The sequence below is a fragment of the Podarcis filfolensis genome, assembly GCF_964270895.1.
Source record: "Podarcis filfolensis genome assembly, chromosome: 1".
In the NCBI taxonomy this organism is placed as follows: Eukaryota; Metazoa; Chordata; class Lepidosauria; order Squamata; family Lacertidae; genus Podarcis; species Podarcis filfolensis.
The window spans coordinates 106,807,370-106,822,982 of record NC_139604.1 but is presented as its reverse complement, the minus strand read 5'-3'; the positions used below and the strand labels follow the sequence as shown (position 1 = coordinate 106,822,982).

Here is a 15,613-nt window from a genome sequence, read left to right as displayed (position 1 = left end):
TTTGCTCCCCTCCTTCACCACACAGCTCTTCATGCTCAATTATTCCAAGTAATACATCTTCCTTACAGAGCAGGCACAAGACGGGTATCTTTCTTTTCATTTAGAGCTCCTCTCCCATCTTTATAGCTGTGGAAGTCTCCTCCAAATATTTGTTCCCTGCCTATGTGATATTTCCTGGCATGCAGAAAGGAATTTGACTTTGAAAGGCGGCAGCAAATGATTCAAATGTTAATTTCAGCAACAGCTTTCCTAACACATCAGGATGCGCAGCCAGTTGCTGCTTGGTACATTTGCCTCTAATTTCAACCTTCTCTCATTTTCTCCAGCCTTTCCTAATCACAACTAAAAGGTTACATTCTCCTGCTCTCTTTCTCTCTCTCATTTTTCACTGAGACAGTGAAGCCAGGTTAAGACACATTTTGATGAATTAATCTGGGAGGACGGTGGTTGTTACCCTGAAAGAGCCAGGGGGAAATAATGAAGACAGTAAGGCACCAAGAGCCCAGGTAGATTAGACCAAAGCATCTTGTTTCTCACAGGTACTGTGGGGGGGGGGGCTCACAAACAGGACAATAACACTCCCCCTCTCTGTCAAACAGTGGCAGGAGTGTGTGGGGCCACAGGCACACACACAGGGTCATGTCCCTTTGGAGAATGGAAGACAAAGCGGAAACAGCCGTGCTTCAAGATATATGGTTTTATATTTTCACCTTCAGTCTGCATGAAGGGGGTTCAGATCTTACAGCATGGTCCAAAGCATTGCAGGCAGTTCTCCCTTCTCCCTCACCAAGATGGATCTCACCCTTTCTTCTTCCCAGAAGCTCCTTGTCCTCTCCCACAACAGTTACCCTGGCAACCTTCCAAATCTCCAATCTCTGGTCACACCTGGGCAAGAAGTTCCATTGTCTTGTTAATGACCCACAATGGCTCTCTTAACAGCCCTAGTTTGGCCAGGCTACCCAGGAACCCCTTTGCAGCTTATATTCTCCCTTCATATCACAAATAACCCCAAATCCTAGCATTTATAAATTTTAGTATTTGGGGGGAACCCCCCCCCAAGTTCTGTAACATTGGCCAATGGTCAGAATCCCACCACTCTCTGGGACACCCTTCCACTTGCTGTTAGGTAAAGGTAAAGGGACCCCTGACCGTTAGGTCCAGTCGTGGACGATTCTGGGTATGCGGTGTTCATCTCATTTTACAGGCCAAGGGAGCCGGCGTACAGCTTCCGGTTATGTGGCCAGGATGACTAAGCCACTTCTGGCGAATCAGAGCAGCACATGGAAACGCCGTTTACCTTCCCGCCGGAGCGGTACCTATTTATGTACTTGCACTTTGATGTGCTTTTGAACTGCTAGGTTGGCAGGAGCTGGGACAGAGCAATGGGAGCTCACCCCGTCGCGGGGATTCGAACCGCCGACCTTCCGATTGGCAAGCCCTAGGCTCAATGGCAAGCTTCGAAGGCCCATCCATTTGCTTAAGCAGGCATTCCCCGGCTCGTAACTTTCTCCACATTATTCTGCTTTATTATTTATTGATATTTAACTGCATCTTTTATTGATGGCTTCTCTGTTTTTGCTGATGTATTTCTATGTACGTTCAGTTTTAAGTGTTGCGTATACATTCCACACCCCCTTTCCTTTTTAATGATGTCAGAGCTGCCCGAGGTCCCAGCTCACAAAGGACCAACGCCGCTTCGTTGTTAAGTACGAAAGTCTTTATTGAAGTTCAGTTTCACTTCCAGAGCCGCAGCGTGCAGCTCTACGTCTCAAACTCTAGACCGCTGATGCTCCGTCTGAATCTCCTCCCCCCAGACACTAGTTTAAGACTCTAGCCTTGCTCCACCTCTTCCTCTGTTCTTTCCGCCTCTGGTTCCGCCTGTCCGTCGGGGTCTCGCCCTTTCTGGACTCTTCTGACGCTGAATCCCCTGAGCCTTCCCCCTCCCTCCGGCGGGCTTTAGGAGCTGGTTCCCAATCCGGGTCTCCTGCTGTCCCCCGCGCCTGTACATTTGAACTTGGCACGTGCGCCCAGCCAGCAACTTTCCTCCTGACCGTTTCACTGCTGCTGTCACTGCTTCCCCCTTCGGGGAGGCTAGCTGCAACGGACCTCCCCTCCGTTCCCCCACTCTCCGATGGAGGCGTGGTCAGCCCTGACTCATCTTCTCTCCCTGCTGGAGGAGACGCTGGTCCTGACACCTGTGACTCTTCCCCCCCACTACGCTCTGGTGGGGAAACTGGTCCTGATCCCCCGCTGCTGCTTTGGGGTTCCCCGCTGGCTCCTTGTTTCTGGTGCGTCCCCCCTGGGACCCCCCTTGCCCTGACCATCGACGCCCCCTTCTGGGAATCTTCTGATTCGCTGGAGAAGCTCATGGAATCTCTCGGGTCACTGTCATACTCCCCTACGCTGCCCTCGGATTCTTCCCCTTCGCTCTCCATTTCCTCTCTCCCCTGTGCCCCTGCTCCCAAGCCCCTGACAAATGATCTTACTGTGTTTTATGTCAACTGCTGAGGCATTTTGCATATTAAGTGGCAGATAAATATTATTAATCATTAATGATAATCTAACTCTCCCATAATTGGTGGATCTAAAGGAGTGCTCAGCAAAAGAAAAAGAATAAATTAATCGTGTGGGGGGATGGGAGCCCCACAAACCTTCAGACCTCATGACATTAGGGGTGGGGGACACAATTAAGAAATCTATTTTAAATGACAGTTTGGGTTTTTTTGTGGGGGAGGCTATGATTTACCGACCGTTGTTCTAAAAGATGGTGTAGGCTGCTCTTTATACTCTGTTTAAATACTACCAGTGGAAGAGAGCCCATTGCCTCCTGAGGCAGATTGTTCTACTGATGGTCAGTTCTGACTGTCAGGGAGCTTTCCCTGCCTCCTTGCAATTCCTACCTGTTGGGTCTATTTGTTCCACCCATTGGAGCAAGAGAAAAGGAAGTCTGCTTTATCTTGTGCACAACAGCCCTGCAGATAGTTGCAGACCCTGATGGTCTCTCAGCTTGATCTTTCCTTTTCAATGCAAAGCGTGTCCAGCTCTATTGACTTTCCCCCAAAGGACTTGGTCTCCACACCCCTCATCATCCTGTCCCCCACCCTCCGGACGCACTCCAGTTTATCAGTGTAATTCTTCAAATGTGGTGCCCTAAACTGGACACACAGTACTGTACTTCAGAGGCAGCCTGACCAATGCAGAACAGAGTGCAAACATTTCTCTTTGGGATCTGGGCACTGTGTGTGCTGAACAATTATAAGGCTTCTGGGTGACAGCAGCTTGAATAGTCCAGGGACAAGTAAAAGAATGGCTGAATAATAATTGTACTGGCCCCATGCAAGACAAGACCGGCTCTGCCCTGATCTCCCTTTCTCAATATTCACTAATTGGACCTTGCCTGCCACTTCCCTTCCCCAGAAAGGACTTGCATACCTTGCCAGACACTGCTTCCTACAATTACTGGTTAAAACATCTTCTGCATGGGCTCGATTTTCACGGAAATGACACACACTGCTTCACTGCCTGTACCCTGATTTGTGATAAAGCATTCTCCAATAAAAGAATTTTATGCCTTTTTATATGCTTGGGTTCATTGGTGGAATGGCAAATACTTCATCAGCGCAAGGAAACATTCTTCTCCTCTCCTTCCTCCTGCACCCTCATAATCTGTTCTAGGGGTTCCCCAACCCCCTGGAGAAAATCTGGGGACAGCGGAGGTGACATGGAGAAGAGAGAAAGCCCATTGTGCAAGCAGAAGTTGTTCTGCTACCTCAGTTACTTAGCAGAATAATGCCCTGTGTTACATTTTTTGTAAATAAAATTCAAGTACAGACATACCTCGAGTTGAATGTGCTTCAGGTTGAGCGCGTTCGAGTTCCACTCCGTGTTACTTCCGGGTTTCGCCGCTTGTGCATGAACAGACGCTCAAAATGACATCACACACATGCACGGAAGTGGTGAAACGTGACCCACATATGCGCAGACGCGCCGTCACGTCTTGCATTCCGTTCGGGATGCGAACAGGGCTCCGGAACGGATCCCGTTTGCATCCTGAGGTACCACTGTATATAAAAAGCCATAAAATATCGTTCTAATACAAAGACTCTGCTCTGGTTTAAGATGCTATAGAGCAAGATAAATGCTGACCTTTAAAGCCCTAAATGGCCGTGGTCCAGTATACCTGAAGGAGCATCTTCACCCTCATTGTTCTGCCCGGACATTGAGGTCCAGCACCAAGGGCCTTCTGGTGGTTCCCTCACTGCGAGAAGCCAAGTTACAGGGAACCAGGCAGAGGGCCTTCTCGGTAGTGGCACCTGACCTGTGGAACGCCCTCCCACCAGATGTCAAAGAGAAAAATAACTACCAGACTTTTAGAAGACATCTGAAGGCAGCCCTGTTTAGGGAAGCTTTTAATGTTTAACAGACTATTGTATTTTAATATTTTGTTGGAAGCCGACCAGAGTGGCTGGGGAAACCCAGCCAGATGGGTGGGGTATAAATAATAATAATAATAATTATATATTATTATTATTATTATTATTATTATTATTAAAGTTACAACATCCATAAAGTTACCTAGTCAATTCATAAAGAGCAAACCTTCATCTTTGCATCCCAGTTGACAAAATGCAGCATGCCTGCCAGCCAGCTAGGGAAAACTGAGACAATATTGTTAGAGAAATCTGTTTACTTAGCAGTGATGTAATGTGATATCACAATCTCCCTAAAAGAGTCTAGTGTCTGTCTCCATGATCAGTTTGAGGACACAATGTATGACTGATATGTGACTTGAACATGCAAGCTGGATCAGAAAGAGTACATAATGACATATTTTCAATGTATTAAGTCCCATTATCCACAGTGGGACTTCTTTCTGAGTACCTTAAATCATTGCATAAGAGTATTTTAAATCCAAACCTTAAGTTCTTCAGGATAGCTTTGCTGGACATTAGCTGGAGCAGGTGAGGAAGAATATTTATTTTCAATTTAAAAGCAACATTTTAAAAAGCTGTGCTGGATCAGACTGAGAATACATCTTGCCCAGTTTATGAGGAGCTTCATATCCCATGATTGCTAAATTTATTCAGGAGCCTTTGATGAGGGACTTGGACAAAGTATTTTGGAAGTCCCAAGAGCATAATGTATGCTTGTTAAAGCTTAAAGAATTCAGAAAGATTGGCAAGGAGAATTTCAGAAGCCATGCTTCGTAAGGTTTATCCTTCTAGACAGGACTTCCCCCCCCACCTGGAACTTACTGGAACCCAGTTCCAGCACCTCTCAGGTGGGAGCCATTTGCCATTACAATAGGTAAAGGTAAATGACCCCAGGACGGTTAAGTCTAGTCAAAGGCAACTATATGGGGTTGCAGTGCTCATCTCACTTTCAGGCCAAGGGAGCCGGCATTTTCCCTGCAGACAGCTTTCCGGGTCATGTGGCCAGCATGAATAAGCTGCTTCTGGCACAACAGAACACCGTGGCGAAAACCAGAGCACATGGAAACACCGTTTACCTTCCCGCCAAAGTGATACCTATTTATCTACTTTCACTGTCATGTTTTTGAATTGCTAGGTTGGCAGGAGCTGGGACAGAGCATGTGGAGCGCACTCCATTGCGGGGATTCGAACCACCGACCTTCCAATCAGCAAGCCCAAGAGGCTCGGTTGTTTAGACCACAGCGCCACCCCCGTCCCTGCCATTATAATAGAACAAGGGAGATGTGTATGGTGAATTCTGACCCCTCTTTTTCTAGAAAAATAGCACTGCTTATAGATGTTTAATGTTTCTAGTTTTAATAATGTTTTCTGCCCATATACCGAGCACAGTGGCAAGTCTATAATTTCCTGGATTCCTTCCCCTCTTTAAAATTTGTGGCATTCAAAATTCTTTCATAAGGAGGATGGCTTTAATAATAAAAGAAGCATGCCTGTGAAAAGATTAGCAATTTCTCATTTGAGATTTGTTAAAGGATTCTCAGGTGGGTGCCATCTGGCGGCTAGTGAATTTGTAACTTGTCAATTAGCTGTAAGCTTTCATTCGCTGTCACCTCGCTTTGACTGTCCTAACCTCTGAGATACCCTTTTGGGAAACAATGGTTCAGGTGTCTTTCTAACATCTACAGCAAATGCCAAAGCAAATAATTCATGGGCTAGCCTCTCTGCAATCTCTTCAGCATTCCTCTCACATCCTTGTCATTTAAAGGTCCCCCTATTCCCTCCTTGACTAGTTTCCTGCGCCTAATGAATGCAAATAAATAAATACATGTTGGTTGTTTTTAGCAACTCAGTCCTTACATTCTTTATTTGTTTGCCTCATCATAAACTTACATTTGTTTTGCCTTGGTGTGTGTGTGTGTGTGCGTGCGTGCGCGCTGGACACTTTTTAAACAACACTTGCAGAAATTCTTACCTTATATTACAGTACTCTGTTGATGCTAGTTAACCATGCTTGCATTCTCTTGAACTTGTTCATCCTTTCTGATCTGTGATATACATTTTATCTGAGCTCCTAGTACAGTGGTACCTCGGGTTACAGACGCTTCAGGTTACAGACTCCGCTAACCCAGAAATAGTATCTCAGGTTAAGAACTTTGCTTCAGAATGAGAACAGAAATTGTGTGGCGGCAGCAGGAGGCCCCATTAGCTAAAGCGGTGCTTCAGGTTAAGAACAGTTTCAGGTTAAGAACGGACCTCCGGAACGAATTAAGTTCTTAACCTGAGGTACCACTGTATAATGGTGTTCACCTCCAAGCTTCCTGGTAAAATTTGACATTCCTGTCATGCCTCTATAACATTCTTTTAACTAACTAGGGGGTGCCCTCCTGCTGTTTCATTTTGCCAACGCCCTTCTCCTTGCCTCAGTCTCTCTCCCCAGAGTTCTCATTACCACATCTCCCCTCTCCATGCCCCAGTTCCTTCTTCCTCACATTCCAAACCCACACGTGTCAAATTATCTCTTCCCCCAAAACCATCCTCTCTCTGAGGGAGGAGAACTCCCCACGTCAGGTTATGGTGGTGCCTCTTCCTCCCCTTCCCTAAGTGATCCATTTTGGGTCCAAGGTGGATTCCTGCAAGTTTTGGTTCAGTCTGTGTGCCTCTTGTGCCCCCTAACAGGTTCAGATTGCCATCACAGTGTGATGACAGACTAGGAAATATGTTATATAGAGAGATATTATTTTTAATTATCTTCTAAAATTAAAATTGACCGTGTTGGACTTTCTTGGCAATTTCCCACTTACATAATTTCAATTCAAGAGTGCTTGATCCCAGGCTGTTATCAACAATTGCATCTCTAACTGGATTCTGGGCGCCACCAGCATTTTTACTTTGAGGTTTCTAGCATTATTATACAAACATCTGTGCATTTTGTTCCTCTGGATAGTTCTTCCTTTTGCATTTCTTTCCCCCCTTTTCCTGTCCAAGCTGATGTCTCACATATGGCAAGTGATGCTGTCAGAGTGATAGCTTATTTCTAAAACACGGCTACCTGGGCTACACCATGGCAACAGCCTGTCGGAAAGAAGCAAACTTTTCACTTGAGTCCCTTAAAACTCTCCTGACTGATTTTCAGTGTGTGGCAACATGTAGAACATAATGTGTTCCAAGATAGCTGCTTTGGATGACATATTTTTGCCCACAGCAGATTTCCGGAGTTGAGCTGCAAACTCAGGAAAACAGGAGGTTTGCAAGCAGGCAACAAACACACACGTCAGACCTAAGCTTGGCCCATGAAGGAAAGAAAGTCCTGCATTAATGTGACAGATTTCAACATACATTTTAGTATTGAGGAGAGATGCAAGGGTGTAGCTGGTGAACAGGACTCACTGACTCTGAGACTGAAAAGGCGTTACAAAAATATATATCAACTTATGAGACCCTAGGATGAGGGTGCAACTTAGTTGGTGTCAAGGGCCACATTCTCTCAGGGGGAAGTGGTTAGGGGCCACATACAACCAGTGGGCAAGGATATCCATTTTGTTTCCCTCCCCTCCTTATTTATCCATCCCACATTCTTTCCACACACACCCCACAAATTCCCCCAACCAGCCTCTTCCCTTTGTGACCTCCACCTTCTGCTCACTCCCATCCAGCCATCCAGTCAGCCTGCTCTACTTCTGCCTTCCTGCCTCCTCCTTAGATGACACAGGCAGGTGGTACCCTTGATGAGCCTATCAGAGCCAAGGAGTGCTCTCCCTCCTTCCCCTTTGTCATAAGTGTCGACATCATTCATCAATGTCACAAAGATGCAGCAATAACAAAGGGAGCAGATCACATATTGCAGAAATGCTGCCTATGATGTACCCCTTGCCTGTCCTTGGGAACACATTTGTAACATGGGCACAGAGCCATCCATAGTGACAACTTCAGAGCTTGCGTGTCATTAACAAATAGAGCCAAGGTGCCAAAATGGCTTCCTTTTAAAAAGTAGAATTTTCTTGCCCAAAGGAGCAAAATAAAAAGGAGTATGAACTCTGGCAGAACGCTAAGTTGATAGCAAAGCAAGCAAAAACCTTGAAGCTTAGGAAACCTATTGCTAAAGACATTGAAGCACACAATACACACCCTTTCGAAGGCAGCAGAAGTAAAATGTTCCCCCACCAGTGGGACCATTGAATGATGGAAAGATTGCTGGAGGAGGATAGGCAGGTTGTGGATAAAGCCATGTGTAAGATTTGGAGAAATATTCATGGCCTGCCTGAAACACTGTTTTTGGTGAGAGCTTCTGATGGACTAAGTCTATCAGGATTACAACATATAAAACTCTGAGGCTAATTGGTAAGTTAAAAATTAACAAACACTATATTCTGGGTGGCATTTATCCAAGAGTCTGTGTAGAACTCATAGAATTCTTTAAGGACTCTCGGGTAAATGCCATCCTGAAATTAACTATCTTTAACAATATATGCAGCTTATCAAAATCAGCCTTGTTACTGGGCAGTTGAAAGGTACTCAGTGTACTCAATGTTTTTCAAAGGGATGCAGTCGAGAATACAGGAAATAACTTCTATCCAAGGTAAGTTAGTGAAAAGCAAGATTAAGGAAGCATTCCAAAGGCAAGATTCACTGGGATGAGCAAGTTAGGATCCAGCAGATCTCAGGCACAGTTGGTTGGAAGCTGGTGGAATTTACACTGGTTTAAGTGACACTGGTGTAAATTATCCCTATTCCAAACTCTGATCAGGAGCAGGGCCGCTGCAAGCTGAGAGGAACTCATGTGATCTGGGATGAGAGAGTTATGCTGCTGTTTCTCTAGCTGAGCTGAGATGTGGAGCTTATGTTGGCATAGCCCAACTGTACCAGGGATCGGTGGCCTGAGCTGGAGACCCACTGGATCCTAAATTCCTCATCCTGGTAGATCTTGGGGTTGGAGTGCTCCATTAGACTGGCTCAGCCAGCAGTAATCCCGCTCCTGGACAGAGCTTGGTATAGGGGTGATTTACGCCTGCTTCCTCTACTTAGGATTGCTTTGTACATCTAGAATTATTAAGCATGTGGAGTAATGAGTCCTCTTGAGGAAAACTCAGCATGGTGTCTATGACTGGAAGTCCTGCATCACCAGATTTTTAGAATTATTTCATAGTGTCACTGTCAACCAACATATAGATATGGGTGATCTGGTATGCTTTATGTATTTGAACTTACAAAAAGCTTTTGATAAACTCCCTGAGTAAACCAAGCTATCATAGAAACATAGAATCTTAGCGTTGGGAGGAACCCAAGGGTCATCTAGACCAACCCCCTGCAATAAAGGAATCTCAGCTAGAGGATCCATGACAGATGACCATCCAACCTCTGTTTAAAAACCTCCAAGGAAGGAGAGCCCACCACTTCTCGTGGGAGTCTGTTCTACTGCCGAACAGCTCTTACTGTCAGAAAGTTTTTCCAAATGTTTAGTCAGAATCTCCTTTCTTGCAACTTGAAGCCATTGGTTTGAATCCTGCCCTCCAGAGCAGGAGAAAACAAGCATGCTCCCCCCTCCATGTGACAGCCTTAAGATATTTGAAGATGGCTATCATATCTTCTCTCAGTCTGGGAAATGATATACAATGAAATTTAAAGGATGTTTAAAATAACGTTTGCAAAAACACACACTCCCAGAAGCCTTTCTCATGGGAATTATAGGGCTAGAACTACCCAAATTGTATAGAATTTTATTCATGTATGCGACTACAGTGGCAAGAATGTTACTTGCCCAAAAATGGAAAGAAGTAGAAGTCCCAGCAAAGGAAGAATGGATACAAAAACTTATGGAATATGCAGAAATGGTGAAACTTACCAGAAGAATATAAGAAATAAAGATAACAAACTTTTTATAAAAGAATGGACATTATTTATTGAATATTTACTGATAAATTGTAAACAGACACAAACACTGGCAGGATTATTGTAATAGCCTGCAGCTACATAAGAGTATATATTTAAATAAGATAAATAAATGAGTAAGTTAAGTTAATTTGGATATGCAGAAGATATTAAAAATAAATTTAAGGAACCACAGAAAGAGGGGGAAGGAAGTCAAATTTTAAAATGTTAAAATGATTGTAAAAGCAGTTAAATGTATGTGTCTGAAAAGTATAATTCCCCACCCCCAAAACCAAATCTTCTCTCAGTCTCCTCTTTTCCAGGCTAAACATCCCCAGCTCTTTAAATTATGGTGCCCATAACTGGACACAGTATTCCAAGTGCGGTCTGACTAAGACAGAATAGAGTGGTACTAGAATAGCATTAACTTTTTTTTGCTGCTGCATCACACTTTTGACTCATGTTAAGCTTGTGGTCCACCAAGACCCCTACATCCTTTACACATGTACTGCTAGTAAGCCAGGTGTCCCCCATCCTATATTTGTGCATCTGGTTCTTCCTGCCTAAGTGCAAAACCTTGCATTTGTCCCTATTGAAATTCATTTTGTTAGCTTGTGCCCAGTTCTCCGATCTGTTAAGGCCATTTTGAATTCTGATTCTGTCTTCTGCGGCATTAGCTACCGCTCCCAGTTTGGTGTCATCTGCAAATTTGATGAGCATCCCCTCAATTCCTTCATCCAAGTCATTTATAAGGATGTTGAGCAACAATGGGTCCAGGACAGAACCCAGCGGCACATAAAAGCAACACGTCCCTTTGCCAGATGGCTTACAATGACAGTTTACTGATGAAGGGCAATATAAAAATGTTTTAAACTCCTGGCCAGTTTGTACAGAGGAAAGCAGCCCTCAGGTTATTCTGGTCTCGAGCTATTTTGGATATAAATGATCATAACCCAGAACCTTGAGTCATGCCAGAAACATAGCAGCAAGACAAAGTAAGAGTTCAGGGTGCAGATAGATAGCCGTGCCCTGAACAACTGCAGAGAGAGCTCAGCTTGGAGATTCGTAGGAGCAAGGCTTCGATGGAGCAACCCCAGGCCAAGCCTTAAATAGAGTGACAGCTCCATCTGTGTGGCCAGCTACGCTTCTAGCGTGAGACACTTCCTCAGTTAAAAGGGCGCTGCTTGCTTCAACGGCCATTGACTCCAGTAGCTTGGTAGAGTCTGCAGTTCTACTGGGGCTTCTGGGATGGGCTGGCCACACAACCTTTTCAGGCTGGAAACCTGCTGCTAAAACTGCTTCTGGGGCAGTTTTAACTGGGGCAGCTAAAACTGATGTCTGGGGCTGCTTCTGAGGGCAATTCTCTCCCCCCACTCAGATACCTCCAAATCCATGGCCTCAGCCCCCAAAGATGGCTCGCAGCAGATAGCAGCAACAGCAGAAGCAAAGCACACATAAGCATCAGACAAAAAGGGCTGTAACCCATGAATGCTCAGCAACAGTACATTTGTCCATCTTTAAAATGCCATTGTCAAACACCCAACACTTTATGATTTTCACACATTTGTAATTGGTTAAAGGCTACATGATACAGCTGATGACCTGAACGCATCATATAATTAACTAATGGAACTGAGTAACAGTAGATGAGGTGGAGGCCAGCTATTTTGGATTTTTTTTTAGAAAAAAGAATTAGATAAAATCACCAGAGGTAGAGCTTTCTATGGATATTAGCCTTGACAGGGAAATTGAATTTTCATGTACATTATGCCATTGAATTCCAGATGTTGGGGATAAGCAACAGAATGAGAATGTATGCTTAGAAGCAACCTGACTGACTGCTGTTGGAAACAGAATGCTAGGCTACATAGCCTCTCACAGATGAAAGGAAGGGATATGATCATATACAGTGCTGTTTTTTTGGGTTTTTTAGAAAAAGAGGTGCTGGAGCTCACCCTGAACACCTCCCTCATGCTCTTAGAATGGCAATGGCGCCCATCTGAGAGGTGACAGGACTGAGTTCCGGCGAGTTTTGACTGAAAACAAGCCCTAATCATATATACCAGTTGCAGTCTCAGTTTTCTGAGCACCAGTCTTCAGGCGGCAAAATGGGATTGGCCACCCTGGGCTGTGCGTGGGGGGAACATCCCCAAAACAGTCCAGTGAGAGTTGAGTGTATTCAGTAGCCACCCAATGATGTCTGACTGTTGGGAAGGGGACACAGATGCAAAAACGGATGTGAGGGGAATGAGATGGGAGAGCTCTGCACAGCGACATTTTTTAATTTTTTTGCACATTCTCCTTGTTCGCATCCTGCCTCTAAACTATGACACTCTGGCATGCAGTTGAGCTATGGACATCGAAACAGAGAGGACCATTTTAATGAGAGAGCCGAGCTCAAATTACTTTGCCTCTGTAATGACTCCTTTGGGGAAAGCTGTTCAATTTCTGTTATACATTTCATTAATAAACTATAACTTGTGGTCGGCTGATATGGGGAGGATTAATGCCTTTCATGTTAGTCATTCCCTTTCGTCTGCAAACCTGTCATTACATGAAAAGCCTTATATGCATCCTCTCCCCCAAAGATGAAAGCTGTTAAAATATGGAGAAAGCACTGTTTCGTTAAAAATAGTTCCCAGGCTAGTACGCTCCTGCATCCCTTCTATTGAAGGCTTACACTATGTTGAATCAACATATTAAGAGAGCCTCACCCTGCCTGCATGCTATAGTCATGAAAAAGAGTCTACCGGCACAATCTACCTTGATGTTTTTTTGTGCAAGTTCTATTGGCTACCAGGGTAACGTAGGCTAAATGGGGCACTAGCTCACCAAATTTAATCTGCGCTCAGCTAGCCCCTGCCTGCCTGCCTTCTGTCTTACAACCAGGGCAGATTCACATCATACATTTAAAGTGCATTCAACACACATTTAAAGCACATGGCTTTGGCCAAAGAATTGTGGGAACTGTAGTTTCCCACTCACAAATTTTCCATACCCTTATCAAACTACAGTTCCCAATATTCTTTGGGGAAAGCCATGTGCTTTAAATGTGCATCGGACGGGCCTTTCTAATGCATGGTGTGGATCTGCCCCTACTCAGGGATTCATCTTGCCTGCCATTGGCTCTGCCCCCCCCCCCACTGTTGGTCTCCCTGCCCTTCACCCCACCAGCCACCATTGTACCCTGGACTTGTACAGCTTCCATTGATTTCAAGAGGAAATGTTGGTGCATTGGAAGGCCCAGGTGTCTTGCATCTCTTAGTGAATTGTATACTGCACTATAAAGCCAGCCTTAGAGAAATCACCGTTATAGAAAGGCATTGGCAAGATCAGAATGTATAGCTGAGGATAAAAAGGGTCTTAAAGGCAAGTTTGAACAAAAAAGAATTGTGTGGTCTTTATTTGGGAGCAAATTGCATGGAACTCAATGCGGCTTCTTCATTTGTTTGAAAATTTGTAATCTGCTCTTTCATAAAATATAACAAGGTGGCTTGCAACATATAAAATACAATAAAACTAGTCTGTAGATAGCTATAAAACATAATTAAAAACATCAATAAAAATCTTGCTAAATATGCATAGGCTCACGCTGTGTGGGTGAAAAGCAATTTTTGTATTGTTAAGTGGCTATGAAAGAGACCAAATGGAGAAATGTGTTCTGCTCAGTGAGGACCGGAGGCTCATTTGAAAGAAGGCAGATGTAAGTTAAGCAGAAATGAAGACTTTATAACTACTATAAAAGTAGTTCAGCACTAGAGCAAGATGCCATGGGAGACCATAGAACGTCTCCCCTTGAAGCATTTCCAGGAAGAAAAAAAAGGGCAGGCAACAATTAGGGATGCTTTTGAAAAAGATGAAGGAGGAATGGTGTTAGATTATCTGCTTCTTCCATCTTGTGGTTTAGGATTCATAACTTTTAGATGAAGAGTAATTTAGAATGTTGAGACTATTAAGAAGGAGATTTACTGCAGGGTTTAAGCTCTAGAGGTGTATCCAGTTGGGGTGTCTCTATGTGAAGCCTTATGTGTATGTATGCATACAATCACTGTGAGAAACTGTATTTATAGCTATTGCAAAAATTGTGTACAGTCAGACCTCGGGTTACAGATGCTTCAGGTTGCATTTTTTTGGGTTACGGACCCACCAAAACCCAGAAGTACCAGAACAGGTTACTTCCGGGTTTTGGTGGTCACGCATGTGCAGAAGGACTAAATTGCACTTTGCGCATGCACCACAGCGGGTTGTGAACGCTGTGGGTTGCGAACGTGCATCCTGCATGAATCACGTTCGCAACCCGAGCGTCCACTGTATTTGTGTCTTTCACAGTGTTCACAGTTAAAATGTATGTATACGTGTATAAAAGTATAGTGCCCTTTAGATTTGGGAAGCAAGACAACTGTAAGTCTTTTGCATAGGAGTCTGTGAAGAAAGTTGCTCAGGGGAAGACGATGCATGTGAAATAAAATACTCTCACAATGCAGAAAAATAATATATTTTTATGATTTGGTGATCAGTAAATTGCAAAACAGGTAGGCCACATTTGACCCTGGTCAGTCCTCAACAGCCTTGTCTGGATTTTGCTGTAAAAATACTGTACAGGTAATTATAAACTGGTTTAATTCTTTAATACTTTTAATTTATTGATCTAGATTTTAAAAATTCCTTAGGGCTCAGCACAGATGTCAACAAACTAAACTGAGAAGATGTGCAACCCCCCCCATACATACAATACACAAAACTAAACAGTCAGTTCACAACAATAACAAATCTTGCAAACATCAGCCCAGTTGATGAGGTCCTAAGGGTTCTGTAGTAGAGGTTGCAACAGTTCAGCTGCTTTGCATGCAGATGGTCCTAGGTTCAGTCCCTGGCGTCTTCTGCTAAAAGGATCATATGGCATGTGAAGGGGAAGACCTCTTCGTGAGACCCTGGAGAGCTACTGACAATCAGAGTAAAAGCTGGGCTAGATGGAACAATTTTCTGATCCGTATTAGGTAGCTTCATATATTCATAATCCCTAGGTCATTTCAAGTCAATCTGGGAGAGTTCCCAGGTGCATATAAACCAGAGGTGTTTATCAGAAACTGCAGAGGTCTAGGTCCAGAAGGATCTATGCTTCTAAGTGTGGAGCCAAACTACATGTTGTATGAATGCAAATACTAGTCATATCAGACTAGGGCTTTGCCTGGACAACAGTAGTCTCCACTGTGGCAGGCTCCTGGCTCCACAGCTCCCTACAAGCCCAGATAATTTGCACGTTGGAAATCACCAAACACCACAGAGCTTTTTTATTCGGTGGCTCCATTTCCAAC

At 44.2% G+C, this 15,613-nt stretch overlaps 1 long non-coding RNA gene across 1 annotated transcript; it reads right to left on the bottom strand.

The window, feature by feature from the left end:
* Window positions 1–680: 680 nt before the first annotated feature.
* Window positions 681–4,665, bottom strand: LOC310766602. The gene is made up of 2 exons (XR_014550277.1): window positions 4,600–4,665; window positions 681–885 (listed from the first exon to the last, which is right to left on the bottom strand). It is a non-coding gene; the product is annotated as an uncharacterized lncRNA (long non-coding RNA).
* Window positions 4,666–15,613: the final 10,948 nt, after the last annotated feature.